This window comes from Anastrepha obliqua, chromosome 1, assembly GCF_027943255.1.
Source record: "Anastrepha obliqua isolate idAnaObli1 chromosome 1, idAnaObli1_1.0, whole genome shotgun sequence".
Classification (NCBI taxonomy): domain Eukaryota; kingdom Metazoa; phylum Arthropoda; class Insecta; order Diptera; family Tephritidae; genus Anastrepha; species Anastrepha obliqua.
The window spans coordinates 159924323-159941609 of record NC_072892.1 but is presented as its reverse complement, the minus strand read 5'-3'; the positions used below and the strand labels follow the sequence as shown (position 1 = coordinate 159941609).

The window sequence follows — 17287 nt, the reverse complement described above, 5'->3', positions numbered from 1 at the left end:
CACTCGGAATTCCTTCCGCAAGGCCAATGGTTAAACAAACTATGTGACATATCACGCTGAAATTTGCCATGTAAGCTTATAACAGTCCTACCAAAAAACAAAAAATTTATTTTTGCCATATGTCATCCGCGGACCGTTTTATTGATAACGTCTCATTCATATTTGAGCAGAAGTACTTCGCTCTCTCAAGTCTGACTTGTTGCTGCTTTGGTAAGATCATACGCCTTATGGCACTTCGTCGGATTTTGCTCAAGTCGCTTTTCACTTTTTGAACCATTTCACGTAACGTTGCAGTCTTTTGATGACCACCTCCATCACGTTTCGCGATGCCACGCCTAGGGGCGCATACATGTCTACTGCTACCACGCTTTCTCTCTTTACAGCAACTACCTCTTTTGGTTGGTTGAAGTAGTGTTGTTGCTCTTTGGGCCTGGCCCCTATTGGTCCTCTCGGCGATTCTAAGCCGATGCACTTTGCTATTTGCTGCGGCGAATTGGGCGCATTACGCCCGCTATTGGCAGCCGTGCGGGCTTTACTTGCTTTTTGCGATCGTGCTCCATTTTTTCGGTTTGTGTGCTTTGATTGGCGCGCACAGTGGGTGGCTTAGATATTCTGATGCTGCCTCTCTATTTCGCTCACCACGTCTTTCATTGGAATGTTGATATGCCTCTGCACTTCCATCATACTAATGAGCTCTTTTATTTTGTCTCCCATCACACATAGCGGTTCCCCGTCTGATTCTCGCTTTGTCGCTTGCTCCCTTTCCTCTTCCTTCTGATGTTGCGTGTCGCTTTTTTCCATGTCTGGAGTTTTATGCTCGCATTGGCGCTTTTCAGCGCGCTCTTGCTCAGGAGTGAGTATTTTTTTTCTCGTCTCAGAAAAGGATTGATCGTATCGCTCTTTTCTTTCGATTCTCTGCATATGCCCGGAAACTCATTCGGCATGTTGTTGGGTGGTTTGCTCATACCCAAGGCGAATTTATTATTAATAAATCCACCTTGCTCATACCTATGGGAGTCAGGTGTCATTCACCTCTCACCGTAGCTATCTGAGCAATTGTGCAGATGGTAATCAGCTATTCTCTCTCTTCTCACGAAAACTTTGCACCGTTCGCTAAATAATTTGCCGTTGTCTGAGCAGATGTGCTTATATTAAGAAACTGTTCTCTCTCTCTCAGCAACAACACTTTTCACCGTTTGTTTAAGGCAGTAGTCTGCTTTAGAAGCCGAAAAAAAGCGTTTTTTTAGCAATTTTTTTTGAAAGGGAAGGAAATGATTGCGGTAAACGGAATTTTAAGACGATAGTGTACTATATTTAAGGTTTAAAAAACAATATTTATTTTTAAAAAATATTGAAATTTTTTAAAGTTGTAAGTATTTTTCTGGAGCGCCTGGAGTCTGCACTTGTAAATCGGTGCCGGTGATGGAGGTCGTGCGATGCATCTGAAACAGTCGAACCAAATTTTTTTTTAATTTTTATAAGTTTCTTTTCTTTATGAACTAAAAAAATACCGAAGAAGTTATAAAATTCCAAATTTTTTCGAAGTTTGAAAAAAAAATTCACTTTTTTAAGAAAAAAAATTGACTTTAAGTTGCAAAACAAGTAGTTTAAATAATACTTTTGTCCAACTTTTTTAGTTCAAATAGAAGATAATTTAATACTGAAGCTAGATCACTTTGGTTTTTTTCGATCGGACATATATTCTTTTTGCTATCGCCGGCACCGTTTTCTAACACTTGTGAAAATGAAAACTCGAGAAAACGCGCTTTAAAGTTCTGCCTGAGCATTCGCACCTGGTCGACGCTCGGCCACCAAAACTGCTTTAGCTTCGAAAATATGTCGAATTGGCCTCTGGAATTTTAAAGACATATTCTTGGATAGTTTTGGAAGAGATTTAAAACAAAACAAAAAAATCGATTTTTTGAAGCCTGTAAAGCAGACTACTGCCTTAACTACCCTTTCTTTTTTTTCTATTATTGATGGTATGGATACTGATAATGTGGTTTCGACACAACGCTGCAGCACACAACCGCCAAAATATTCAATTTGTTGTGAGAGAAATACCTTGGAAGAATACTTTCACACTATTCTGCAGCAATTTGGCTGCCAAGATTTCCCATTTTATAGCCTTTGGACTATTTTTTGTGAGATCACCTACAAAAATCGTGTTTACGTGAATAAACCTGAAGCAATTGAAGCTTTGAAGAACTAATTTCAAAGACACATTCTCTATTGAGCCTAAATGTCGTCGACAATTTTACCAAAATAATCGACAGCTCTAAATGTGATTGGGGAGAATAGCTGAAAAATATTACATATTTTCTTTTTATTCGCCTCATCTTCGTAAATAGTTGTATCAATAAATATATAATGAAATCCCATTCAAAAGATGGATTTAATTTTAATTTCACTTTGAGCTCCCTGCACAAGTCTATGTTAAATACGTACTTAATTACATACAACTGTGCGTACAGTTTGTGTAATTAGATGCTTATAAATATGTTATTGAAATTACACGTTAGCACGTCTCACGAATTTCACATAAATTGTAATTATCATTACTGTTATTCTGCACCTCCTACCGCCCACACAAATAGCCCAAAAGCTACACTATGGAGCAAAAGTGAAAATAAAAAAATGCCAAAAACCCGATAAAAACAGCTCATGGGGCTTTAATAGGTTTTACGTCAAGGCCTATAAATTCTGATTTATCATTAAAAACTTTAGTGTTTTATTGAACTTCTATTAAGATGCTTACTCACGCTACGGCTATGAATGTTTAATTGATTAATTATTCTGAGAAAAGCAAGCCATTTAGTGTCTGACAGAAAAACGTGCTAAGTCGATTTAAGTTGTGTTTTTTATTATCTTTCTTCTTATATATAAAAATGAATGTTTGTCTGTATGTCATCGATGAACTCAAACACTACTGCACCGATTATTATAAAAATTGGTACATATATCTATTTTTCCACGGAGAAGGTTTGTAGAATATGCTCATTAATGCCACTCGCCACCAGACGGCGCTGCAGAGGTGCAACTTCTGCCCCGTTCAACCGATTGTCATAAATAATGTCATATTCCAGTAATGCATTGGGTCGTCTGTACACTGTTCATCCGAACAATACAGAATGATTCTATCGAAGATGCGCGCGGTGGTACAGCCAAACTTTTCTTCTTTCACTAATTTTGGCAACCATACGATCACAAAATAATATTTCACTGGCTATTGCATCATCTGGAATTGCGGAAACTCTTTTAGATGGTGGCCGAAAAGCGCATTCAGCATTCAAACTGCCGTTGAAATTGCCACATACTGAGGCACCAACATGCAACATCAGCAAAAACTCGGGAATGGGAAAAGTTCTCCAAACGTGTAAAATTATCATATGGAACGAATGTACAATGTCTCACAAGAAAGCATTGGAAGCGCTTGATCGTGCACTGCAAGATTTGAGAGGAAACAGACGGATCTTCGGTGGCGCACTCATTTTATTGTCTGGTCTGGTGATTTTCGACAAACACTGCCCATTATACCATGTTCAACACCCGCTGATGAACTTAATGTATGGCTTAAATCATTAATTCTATGGCGTCATTTACAGAAATTGACTCTGAAAACTAACATGCGCGTACAACTACAGCGGGATGCAACGACTGGAAATTTTGCAAAACAATTATTGGATATTGGAAATGGGCGAATGGAAATTGATGAATCTACACAATGTATCACCCTACCAGCAAACTTCTGCAAGATCACAGAAAGCATCGAGGAAAAAAACGTTTTCCCAAACAAAAACCAGCATTGGCTCAGTACGCGTGCTACTACTGTGGGCAAAAAGTAAGGTGAATTTGGTTGTAAAATGAAAAATCTTTATTTATTCTTGTAAATCAATTTCATCCCCTTCAAAATAATCCCCTCTCGATGAAATACACTTATGCCAACGATTTTTCCAATCCCCGAAACATGCCAAATAGTCCATTTCCGGTATAGCCATCAGCACCTTCTTCGATTCAGCTTTTATCTTCTCAATCGACTCGAAACGCGTTCCCCGGAGCAGTGATGGTAAATGATTTTTTGAAAAATCCCTACACAGCCCAAAAAAATTCCCTACTTTTCTCTACGCTTACAAAATATTTTCCCTACACAATTCCCTAAATTTTTTATCCTGCGTTTACACTATAATGAGATTTATTTTTTCAGAATCCGGCACGATTTCTTTTAAAAGTGGAATTAAATGGTTCACCACTTGTAGCGCGACATTATGCTCAGCGAAGAACATGCTAAATCTTGATTCGAAATTTCTGGAACCATTTGGTTTACTCGATTTAAAAAAAAGAAATCTGTTTATTTTGGGTGTCTTTTCTATTACCTTCATTTTTTTTTTGGTGCATTTCTGATTCGGTGCGCTTCTGAAAATCAGACTTGCCGCAGTTCAAAACTTTGTCGCACGCAGCGCATTTGCATTTGAATGGATCGTTCGCCACAGCTTCCAACCAGCCACTAAAATTGTCGTCGTCGAGCCACTTGGTATTGAATTTTTGTTTCTGATATACCATATACTTGTATTGTTTTTTCTGGTATTCCTCCGAAGAGTCAGTCGAAGAGGGGGAACTCATATATAAGTATATATGCATTTTAAATATAAAAAAGCTAAAACTAAATTAATTGCAAACTTGCTTCAAAAGTGAAAAGCACCAAAAAACTAACAATTTTCGCGCGAAGAAAAAATCGCGTTAGCGTTAACGAGAAAAAAAACGGCAATGTTGCCGTATTAACGCTTTTAAAAGTATTCTGCCATTAAGAAAAAAAGTCTAGCATGAAACCTTACCGCGGATTTTTATTTTAAATGTACTTTTCTAATTTTGCCCGCTATTTTACATTTGTTTCTGTCCTTCTTAAAAATTCCTTACATTTACAGAATTTAACAAAATCTGTCCTTCTTTTCCCTACACCCACATTTTTCGACATAAATCCCTACATGAAGGGAATTTTCCCTACATTTACCATCACTGCCCCGGAGTGGTCTCTTGAGTTTTGGGAATAGCCAGAAGTCACACGGAGAAATCAGGCGAATACGGTGGTTGCGGAACGATATGCGTGGAATTTTTGGCGAAATGGTCACGAAGAACGAGTGCAGTGTGAGACGGTGCATTATCGTGATGCAAAAACCAATAGTTGTTGGCCCATAATTCTGGTCTTTTTAGACGAATTGCTTCACGTAAACGAAGCATAACGCTCAAATAATATTCCTTATTAACAGTTTGGCCAGGTGGAGGGAATTCATAGTGCACCACACCACGAAAATCGAAAAAAACTGTCATCATGACCTTTATTTTTGAACGACTTTGACGTGTTCTTTTCGGTCTGGTCTCGCCTTTAGCACGATATTCGCTTGATTGGTCGGTTGTTTCAGGGTCGTAAGCATAAATCCAAGTCTCATCTCCCGTAATGATGCATTTGAGCTTGTCCTGATAGTCTGAAAGCATTGTTTCACACACATCAACGCGACGACTTTTTTCCAAGAAATTGAGAGTTTTCGGTACCAAACGAGATTTTACTTTTCGTAGGCCCAAATGGTCTTTCAAAATGGTTTTCACAGATTCTTCTGATATTCCGATCATATCAGTAAGGTCTTTAACGATTTTTGAGCACTAACTATTTCACTTTATTGACGTGTTGGTCATCTGTTGACGTCGATGGTCGTCCGGAGCGCTCCAAGTCATCAACACGTTCTCGACCCTCTTTGAAGTCTTTGTACCACTTATAAACATTTTTCTGCGACATGGTCGAATCACCAAATGCCTTCTGCAACATTCTAAACGTTTCCGCTGCCGAAATTTCATTCCGCAAACAAAATTTTATGGCATTTCTCTGCTCAATCAAATCAGACATTGTAAAAATCGAAAAATGCGCTCTTGATCGATTGGTAAATAAATTCACCTTACTTTTTGCCCACAGTAGTATATTAGCAGCCAAAAACATTGATGGCAATAACATAAACTTCACCACTCAGCATGGAATGCCCAGTCAAACGACAACATACAGGGTGAACGATATGAAGTGTTACCTATTCAAAACGGGAGCGTGTCATTATTCTGTATTACAAAATTCTGGGTGACAAAATTCTGTAAATTGCAAAAAAATTCTGCTTTTTAAAATTCTGCTTTTTTAAAATGCTGCTTTTTAAAATTCTGCTTTCTAAAATTCTGCTTTTTCAAAATTCTGCATGTTTAATGCGAAAAATTCTGCTTTATTCAAGTTTTGTGATTTTCGTCATACAAGAAGTACCAAAATAAACATTTATTCCATATATATATGTTTAAGCGATAACAATATTTTAGTTTGCGAATTTCTTCTTCCAACAATAACTTTCAGCCGCCGATGCCACGCTTCAATATTGTTTTGTGTTCTAGGAAACGTTTCTGTTTGCGATGCATTATGGTCATGCACTGACCAAAACTCGGGAGAATATTTGGAATTATTATTATTTATATCAATATAATTTTTATCAAACCAAACTAGTAATTTTTTTACACTTTCATCATCGCAGTTATTAAGTAATGCTTGAAAGTAATTCGGTATTTCTCTTGGCGGTACGAAAGCTTTTAATCATTCGGACTTGCAGTGCGAATTCCACCGAAGTCCCATATTTTTGAGCCAATCTATACATAAAAAGAACATACTATTACTTAGTATACATACACAACCATAAAATAGGCTTTAATTACCTCTCCTTCTGAACCTTTCGCCATATTATTTGTCCAAAATGGAACAAACAGTATTTGGGAAACATTGCTTAATTGCCGATATGATACCCATTTCGAAATCGCAAATTATACGCTGAGGGTATAAATTTAGTTCATGGTTACCTGCAATCGTCAGCAACTCGTTAAAAACAGCGACATATGACTTCAACGTTTTTTTGCTCATCAAGCAAAAAACGAGAGGCACGATTTCGCCATGTACTCTGCCATGTATGGAAAAAAGTTGCCTCATAACGCGAGGAACAACATGGAAAGTTCCATCAACAGCCCAGCAGTCACTGCTACTCAGCATTTCCAATGAAGATTTTGTCCCCAATATTATAAAAAGTTCATCATCGACCCACTTTTCTGCTAAGACAAAAAGCTCGCCTTCAAGGACATATAAATTAAGTGGCATATCAATATCATCTACAGTTTTTGGTTCTTTCATGTTCCATTTCTTTTTTCTAGTCCGCATTATTTTACTTTTTTGGGCCATTTTAGAAGGTAAAGCATCACGGCTATCGCTCGTAGTTAGCACAATGGTTTCTCGAATTATCTGGCTAGCCGGCAAGCATGTTTTTTTAGACAACTCTTTAAGCTTTATATTAGCATCGCGAACAAAACCTTCCACTGCCTCAGGGCTATGGGTATGTACACCGGACCTTTTAATCACACAATGGATACCGTCTTTTAATTCAGTCACCAATCGAGATTTACAGTGACACGCTATTCTCTTGGAACACGACCAATTATATGTCCTTTGTTTTGTTATTCTTTCTAAATAATAGAAATACCCATCAACACCCAACATTTCCTTATTTTTTTTGTTTTCAAAATTCTTATTTCGGACATTTTTATCAATATAATATTAAACCACGCTCTTTCACAAAAAGTCAGCACTTAACAGAAGGTAAACAAACAATATAAGAACCGTTGTAGACAGGTGTGGTGAAATTGTAATTCCTCATTTGTGATAGAAGTTCTCATCTCCAGGTAATATTTGATTGCAAACATACCTATGTACATACCAATGTATAAATGTTGTCAACTATAATTAACGTAGGTATGTACATAGGTATGTACGAATATGTTAAAAACAATGGGGCGCATATACTCAAATTGTGTAAAAAGTTTTACTAACAAATAACCATACCTAAATTTGACAATGAATATCCCACAATGTTCTGTATTACAAAATTCTGTATTAAAATAATAATGTTAACAATGTTAAAGAGGTAATGTAATTATTTTGTTAACATTATATTTTAATACAGAATTTTGTAATACAGAATTTTGTAATACAGAATTTTGTAATACAGAATTTTAGAAAGCAGAATTTTAAAAAAGCAGAATTTTAAAAAAGCAGAATTTTAAAAAGCAGAATTTTAAAAAGCTGAATTTTGTTTTTAGAATTTTGTACATACAGAATTTCGACACCAACCCATTCAAAACACCATAACTTGTTTGTGTGAAATTAGTTTTTATTGACTTCAAAGACAAAGTTGTTCAAAAATGATTACAATTTTAACATACATACATATATTCACTTTAGCTCAATATGACCACCTTTTACCTTGTCTATAGGCTTAAGTCGCATTCACTTTGACACCAGGCTCGATAAAAACGATTGGCGAGCGTCCATCAGCGGTCACTTGCGATGGGAAATTGCTTCGAGTGACCGTACGTAGGCTCAAATTCTCGTATGAGCGTTCGGCCAAGTAAACACGATTGTTTTGATTGTTTATTAACAGCTCAATGGGGAAATTTTATTCATCAGAAAGCACAATGTTAGGAAATTCGCCACATTCGTGCAAGCGCAACAACTCCTTTGCTCTTTCGCACCGAACTTTTTTTTTGCTGGGGTGAAAGATCGTATGCTTTTTGGAACTTGTAAGCCTTGACCTTGAGCTCATTTTTTAATATGCGTCGAATGCTGTCTTCTGATATTTTCAGTTCTTTGGCCATTTTTCTTCCACTTCAACGTGGATTTCGTTCAAGTAAAGGCATTACTTTCCGAACCATTTCAGGCGTTGTTGCGGTTTTTTTGGTCCACCTCCATAGCGTTTTGCAATGCTACCAGTATCATTGTAACGTTTTATAGTGCAATACACAAACATTTTATTCACTTGGAGGTGACTGAGCTCACGAACAATGGCTGTTGTGATTTTCCAGCCAAATATAACGCAATCACACTATTACGTTTGAATTCCATCACAGAATAAAAAAAAGAGGTTGTCTGTAAAGTCGGTTTACTGACGATAGTTTAACGTGACAACGTCATAAGAAAATATTGATGGAATTGATGCAATTTTCAAAACAAAATTTTAATTTTATTTGTTTGATAGATATTTTGTATGCATATATAGAAGGAGGTAAATGGAATCGCAATGGAATAGGTCAAGTTACATTTACGCAAACGTGAAAAATTTCGAAACATTTATCAAATTCATGAAAGATATGTTCAATTTCGATTGTGCATCAGACGTTAATAAGTCAACAACACGAAGATTTGACTTTTTCAAGAAACATTACAGTCGAAACACTCCCTTTCATATTTCCTACTTTTCCTCTCATCGTCCTATTCTCAACAGAGAAATGGTTCATTACCATGCACACAGGAAGAAGGTATATGCAAATACAAATATGTGAATTTATATACATATGCGCATATACATAGGTACATATTTATGTATGCTCAATCAAGTAGAAGAGCGCCAGATGTCGAACGTTGCCGAACGCGGGGGCCGATTGTGCTCTTTGTTGTTGGTTCCGCGTTCTCGCTTGCAGTTCAAGCAATGTACATTAGCTTACATTTGCGTACAGAATGGATTCGTACATTTGATATGTCCATATGACTTGTATGCATCTTTACATATAGATTTGTTCTTTTTGTTTGAAATTTGCGCGAAATTTTATATATGCATGTTTATATGTATTGGCATAGGACATATGTATATTATATATATATATAGAATTGGCGCGTACATATATACATATATTAGTCTATGAAAATTGCACCAAAGTATATGTATATATGCATGTTTATATACATATATTAGTATACAACATATCTTATAAGGTATGTGGTAAATATTACCATACATTTTTTCCTTCATATATAATAATAAATTAGTAATAAAAACATTAAAACAACAGGTATTATTAACAACTAGTCAATAATTATAAATTCGGTAAGGATGATGATGATATACTTGGTTTTATTTTAAATTCTTCAAGTAAATCAAATTAATAATAATCAATAAGAAGACATATGCAAATACAAATATGTGAGTTTTTATATGTACATATGCGCATATGCATACATATATATGCTCACTCAAGTGCAGATGTCGAACGTTGCCGAATGCGGGGGCCGATTGTGCTCTTTGTCGTTCGTTCCGCGCTTTCGCTTGCAGTTCAAGCAAGGTAACGACCATGGGCAAGGTAACGACGAATGAGCAAGGTAACGACACATTTTTTCGTGCGTGCAGCCGGCTAAATCGAATTATAAGACGTGATCACGTAAAAAAATTCAACAAAACTGAGACGCAAATACTTTTTGTGGCTTATAAACAATATATTGAACTTAGAAAAATGTTGACGTTGATGTCATGAGCTGTTTTACAGATACAAGCAGTGTGAAGTTGGCAACACTTCATATCGTTCACCCTGTATAACCCCATCGATACTTTGGAGAATCAAGCCGAAGCTGTCCACTATCCAACTGAATTCTTGAATTCGCTTGATTTGCCAGGCATACCGCCGCACGTTCTTACATTGAAAATTGGCGTACCCATCATTGTTCATAGAAACATTAATCCAGCGCGACTTTGCAACGGACGCAGACTCTCAAGAAAATAATGAACAATGTTATCCAGGCAACAATTTTGACTGGAAAACTCAAACGTGAAGACGTACTGTTGGCACGTATCCCAATGATCCCGCCAGATATGCCATTCGAATTCAAACGTTTCCAGTTCCCGGTGCGACTCGCTTTCGCAATGGCTATTAACAAAGCACAAGGGCAATCGTTACAAGTGTGTGGATTAAATTTGGAGAATCCATGCTGCTCACATGGACAGCTCTATGTGGCTTGCTCAGGGGTCGGAAAACCTTGTGATTTATTCGTCTACGCACCAGATGGAAAAACAAGAAATATTGTGTATCCCACAGCACTTCAATAAACTTCGAATTGAAACTAAACTTTGTAATGTCACAATTTTTTCGAAACAAACAAAATCAATAAAATGGTTTAGAATGAATTGATTATTTGTGTACTGATTTTTCTTTAAAGGTATTTTTCTTAAATTTCTCGCAGCAACGCCCGCCGGGTACAGCTAGTACTTATATATTTAAAGCATATATTTAAAGCATTCAATCTCGGCATTGGCCAATTAATCAAACAATTCGATTATTCACTCATATTTACTTTATTCCCTGAAAAGTCCCATAGTAAAAAATACTCGCAACAATACACTTTTTTAATTTTCGCAATAAGAAGACGCCGGGAGCGCCTTCTAAAATCCAAAATTTGTTTTATTATTATTTTATTATGTTTTATATTTATTTAACGCTTCGCGCATTCACTGTTCCTCCATAAAATAATTTGATCTAAAAGGCAATTGATATCAGGTAAAAATATTCTATGACAACAATTACTTTTTATTAGAGGCTATTCCTCAATTTTAAGGCTTATAATTACTTTGTAGGAGCTGCTGAGTATTATTTTAAACTCGTTTTTAGATACACAACGGTATTTATATGCACTAATACACCGCGCTACAAAAATCTATTTTAGTTTTTTTGTGCTTTACAAGAAAATTTTCTACACTAAAGATTTTGAATGGTAATGCTGCATACGTAGTTTTAACATTTTCTCTTTAATTTAATTTTTTGAAGTATTTTATAGTTTCATTAGCGGAAAGGTAAATAGGGGAATCCATTGCGTATACTTTATTTCATAGGAGGAGTTTAACTATCTTTTACGTTACGCAAGAAGAGCAAAGTTGAAGCGTTTATAACTACATATATCGGGCGTTTTTTTGAGAGCTTGGGAGCATAAAATGATAATGCAAAACAGAAATATTGTTGGAATGAATTGCTTCATTATACAGGGTGGACCATATAGCGTTTGCTTTTTGAACCACCTATTTCTTTGAGAATGGTAACACAAATGACATGTCATAATTTACTTTAAAGTTTGACATTTACGAAATGGGGTGCTATACGCTTGAACAAAATTGGGAAAATGGGCAAAAAATCGTTTGACCGAAGATGAGCATTTCTACCGAAAAATCTTTTCTGATGAAGCTCATTTTCACATCGGTGGGTACGTCAATAAGCAAAATTGTCGGATTTGGGGCTCAGAAAATCCACACGTTACTGTAGAGAAGCAAATGCATTCACAACGAGTCACTGTTTGGTGCGGTTTTTTGTCTGGCGGAGCCCAACAATCGAAAATGTGCTTCAAAATTGGGTTAATAGAATGGCCTACTGTAAATCCAGTCGTGGCAGTCATTTGAACGATATTATTTTTCATTCATAAATGACAATGTTCAATCTTCAAAATAAAAAAAAAGTTTGAAAAAATACTGATTAGTTTTTTTTATAGTTTTTTTATAGCAAAAAGTAAATTTTACATGACCCACCCTATATGTGGTAGATAATTTTATGAATATTTTATTATATTATTTATTTTTTTAATAAAATATCCGGCACAGGTCTCGAGTTACATGGTCCATTCGATCGGCCCAATTTTTGATAACATTTTCCAATAAATCTGCCCATATGGCGTCAAAGCGGCCTCGGTAGTCCAGCGTAAGTGCACTAGCCTGCCATCCCAGAGGTTGTGGATTCGAAGGTTCAAATCCCACGTAAAGCACGGTCGTCACACTTTTCCAAATTTACCTACTTTCCTAGTTTTTAAAAACAAAAAAAAAAATCTCATTCCTCAAACCCAAAAACCTATGCTGCCCATTCTTACTCCCGCACAACAGTCAGCGCATTATTTGCATTGTGGCTGCTAAAACAAGCAAAAACAAAGAAAGAACAGTTACACATTGCATCAGTGGCACGAGCAGGAGGAAGGGGGCAACTGCGGTAATAGCGCAGACACACTAAATTTACCGAAGTCCTCAACCATCTGTATGATCCTTCTGCCAGAAAAATGTGACACACAGATGGCACTCCAAGCAATAAGAAGACTTCTCTCCTAAGCAGCGACAGGTGGGCATTTCCACCACTTAGGACTGGTAGGGCAGGCAAATCACCTACCCTGCCAGAAATCAAATAGATTAACGAAACCAACACAAGACAAGTCTTGTCGAGGCCCTATGCTTCCATGTGGAGTGAACAAGGAAAAACAAAAAAAGAAATGGCGTCAATCATGGAAACAAAAATCCAAGCAGCTTGGCTCGTTAGGGCTCGTCATTCACCATAACGGCAGCTCATTACTCATTTCTAAAGTAAATGAAAACCAATGTGAACTATGTAAAAATTTTTTGAAGATTCCTGATTTCCCCAGTTCTTAGATGTTCCAAATCATTAAAAATTGTGTACCTAAGTGTAATAGAAGGTGCGAGATCGTCTCTTTCTCTTCTAGGGTTAAACAGTTTCGGGAGAAGTTATGTTACTGCACGCCCATTCTTAGGAAGAAAGAAAATTCATCAACATTTTTTTATACTTTATACGGCTGATTACACATCACAACTATTTCGATTTTTTAATCACTTTTGCAGCCGCGGCGTACGATAATGTCGGCCTTTTCGAATGCGTGCATAAAAGTACCGCCTCAAAACACTTCGCGTACTTCTCACTCATTTTTGTTTGGTTGCGTTTACGGGAAAGTTTTGAACGACACGAATCTTAGCACTGGCGTCGTAGCCCTTGAGTGGGACTATTATGCAGCAAAAAGCAGAACGAAATATATCTTGAAGTTAAAAGGAAAATACCGGTTCTTTTCTTCTGGCACAGACTGTAATTATTGCCATCAGCCTAAAAAATACTGCAATAGTCGGGGAGCCGAAAACTAAAGGAGATGTCCAGATATTCGGAATATACGCCTCCGCCCACCCTGACGTCGAGCTTTTAGCCATCTGTGTATGCATTGATGGACTTCCCAGTTTACAACGTCCTGTTTCCAGTCTCCTATTTATATTTCTATTTAGCACAAGGCCAAGATATTTAACCCTTTCTGTTACTCTAAGAGTTTCCTCGCTAGCGATAGGATCCATAATTCCATCTCTGTTAAATCTTTTGTTTTGTTCAGAAAAGGAATTACTGCTCCACTCCTTATCGTTTCACCATTCACCATCGATTTGCCATTCATTGTCACATTTTCCCATTAGTAATTTAATGTTTGTTTCAACAATAGCAAAAACAGGAAGTAGAATTCGCGACATAAGTGAATCTTACTCCAATTAGTTAGTATAATAAAAATACAATAAAAAGACAATAGCAAACTCAAAACTCATTAAAAGCTTCAATTAGAAGCCGTTAATATGAGTAGTTTTTAATAGTTTTACTTTGCATTAATTTCAAAATGGAAGTATTAGCGAACGACATTGTCAAGCCGTTTGTACATGACTACTACTCAACTGAGCCCGGGTGCGAAACCTGTGTACAATGCAAACATCAAATGATGGACAACTTTTTTCTGATGCGATCGGAATCACAAACCTCAGAGAGCATTTCTGCCATTAACAGTTTCTTATAAAAATCAATTGCAGTCGGCGGCATAAAACTCAGGTCCCTTTAATGTAGGAGAGCATCAAGATGCACAAAACCATTTGAAGAAGAAGTCAGACCAGTTGTTCCCTTTGTTGAAGATATGCTAGAGTGTTGAATTCCAAGCTTGAAATGTAGTGTAAACGGACTTGAATGTAGTAGACCATTTACTGCCTAATCCGAAACTCTTTCTTGAATAGGATGAACACTATAAACATTTTTCTTTTGATTTATTTATTACCCCCGGTGTTATAAGCAAGGGCATGTCAATAGACTACGTCGAGGAGAATTGATCGAGAGACAGGAGTAATAGTCAAGCTGCATGTAAGACATCACCGAACTCTCTAACTAATTCATATCTGGTTCGGCAATGCAAGTCACGGCTTGACAATATTGATGTACAAGACTGACTATTTTGATTCTGGGTAACTCGGAAGTAACTTGGAATGAGACAACTAATCATTAGATCAGACTAGAATGTGGACAAGGAGTGAGTGAGAACTAGGCGACATCGGAGACTGTAGATGGGATAAGCTGAAGATGTGAAAAATCTGAGAAAATCTAGCGATATAGCCGCTTTAACTGAGAAGCTCGAATTGTAGACTGCTTTTGGGATTGTTAATAAATTACTTTTAAAGGTTCGAACACCAAAATGTAATCGGCATATCAGCCAGAAGAGAACGCGTAACACTTTCTGTAAGTCGCACCTTGGCTAAGATTAACTATTAACGTTTTTTGGAAGAGGCGTCTTGAGAGCAATGAGTCTCGAAAGCATCTAAAATATATACATGCTCCTGATTCCGAAATTTTCGACTCTTTTTTTCTTCTCATATGGCTCCGTCATGCAGCAACAATATATCTCTTCTAGAACCAGCTTGACGGATGAAAAGCTCTGAACTATGCTAGTTCTAAGTCGTACAACTTTATTTTATTTATTTTTTATTAAGCCAATAAATATAATAGATTCTTCTAGTATTAGGTAGTATATTTTAAGGAAATGAAATTGCCGATGAATTAGCCAGCTGCGTATCAGCGGTTACCCCACAGCGACGAAAGCTAATAATCGGAATTAATTCTACGGCGGCCGCCGTAGCCGAATGGGTTGGTGCCTGACTACCATTCGGAATTCACAGAGAGAACGTCGTAATAGCGGTCGCCCCTCGGCAGGCAATGGCAAACCTCCGAGTGTATTTCTGCCATGATAAAGCTCCTCATAAAAAAATATCTGCCGTTCGGGGTCGGCTTGAAACTGTAAGTCCCTCCATTTGTGGAACAACATCAAGACGCACACCACAAATAGGAGGAGAAGCTCGGCCAAACACCCAAAAAGAGTGTAAGCGCCAATTATATATACAGTGGCTCACAGCTTATTTCGTGTGCCCGTTTATCAAAATAAAAAAGTTTAATATTTTTGTATAAACTTTATTTAGAAAAAAAAACTTAAACGCATATTCAAAGATAAATTATTTCTTGTTACAAACATACATAAATAAACTTAAATTATTTCTTCTTAAGTAATATATTTACAGCAAAATCAAAATTATAAGTAAATCCACGTCACACCTTATTTCGTGTGCTTAACCAAACTAGAAAAAACATGATTTTTTTTTTAAATTTATTAAGTTTTTACTAATCTAATATTTTGTAGGGTAGCCTTTTTGTTTTAATACACCTTTTAACCGGGATTGCATGGAGCTAACAAGTTTTCCAGTGTATTCAGGAGATATTTTCTCCCACTCCACTTGCCATGCTGGTTTTAGATCTTGTTTGTTGCTTATGTTATGTTTTCTAATTTTTTGATCCAGAATATTCCATAAATTCCCAATTACATTGAGATCAGGTGATTGTGCTGGCATTTTTACCACATTAGGGCAATTCCATATAAGCCACCGTTGCACTAATTCCGACTTATGCTTCGGATCATTGTCCTGATAGAACCTGAACCTGTCCCGAATGCCTAATTTTTCAGCACTTTGTAGTAAATTATTTTTTAATAAATTCAAATAAACTGTTTTATCCATAATTTTGTCGATGAAAAGCAAGTTTCCGACACCAGCTGTTGACGTGCAGCCCCAAACCATTACATGGCCCCCACCGTCTTTTACTGTACCACGCAGATTCTTCGGGTCCAGCTCCGCGTTGGGCTTACGCCAACGAAAGACTTTCCATCGGAACCAAAGAGGTTGAATTTGCTTTCGTCGGCGAAAATAACGTCATTCCAAAATGTTTGGTCTTTATTAACATGGTTTTCGGCAAACTCCACCCTTAATCTTCTGTTACGCTCATTAACAAACGGTTTGTTTCGAGCTGTACGACCATGGAAATCAGCTTTGCGCAGAATTCTTCTTATTGTTTCAGGATTACATGACTTACCAAGTATTTTTTCAAGCTCTTTTGTCAAAGCTGGCGCACTAATTCGTGGGTCTTTTTTAATTTTTCTTAATATCCACCTTTCATCAGCTTCTGTAAAAATTTTGTTTGGAGCTTGGCGGCCTTTGTCAACCACTCTTTTTTCACGAGAAAAGCGTTGAATAATGTACTGTACTGTGGAAGTACTTAAATTTACAATTTCAGCAATTTTTTTCTGCGACTTTCCATTTTTGTAATGCGTAATCACTAATTCGCGCCTTTCAAACGACGTACGACGACCCATCACGGTATTTTTAAATTAAGCTGGACAACCGACTACTTTCAATGTGTAAACTAAACAAGGATATAATCTAATATACTATGCAAAACAAATTTCCTATAATTGCTAACCGGTTTACTGGCACCGATAACGGTAAAAGTGAACACACGAAATAAGCTGTGA

General features: G+C 36.8%; 1 protein-coding gene across 4 annotated transcripts in view; it reads left to right on the top strand.

Moving 5' to 3' along the window:
* LOC129239117 (uncharacterized) overlaps positions 1-17287 on the top strand; it is a 51320-nt gene that overhangs the window by 19375 nt on the left and 14658 nt on the right. The gene's annotated exons all lie outside the window — the stretch shown is intronic.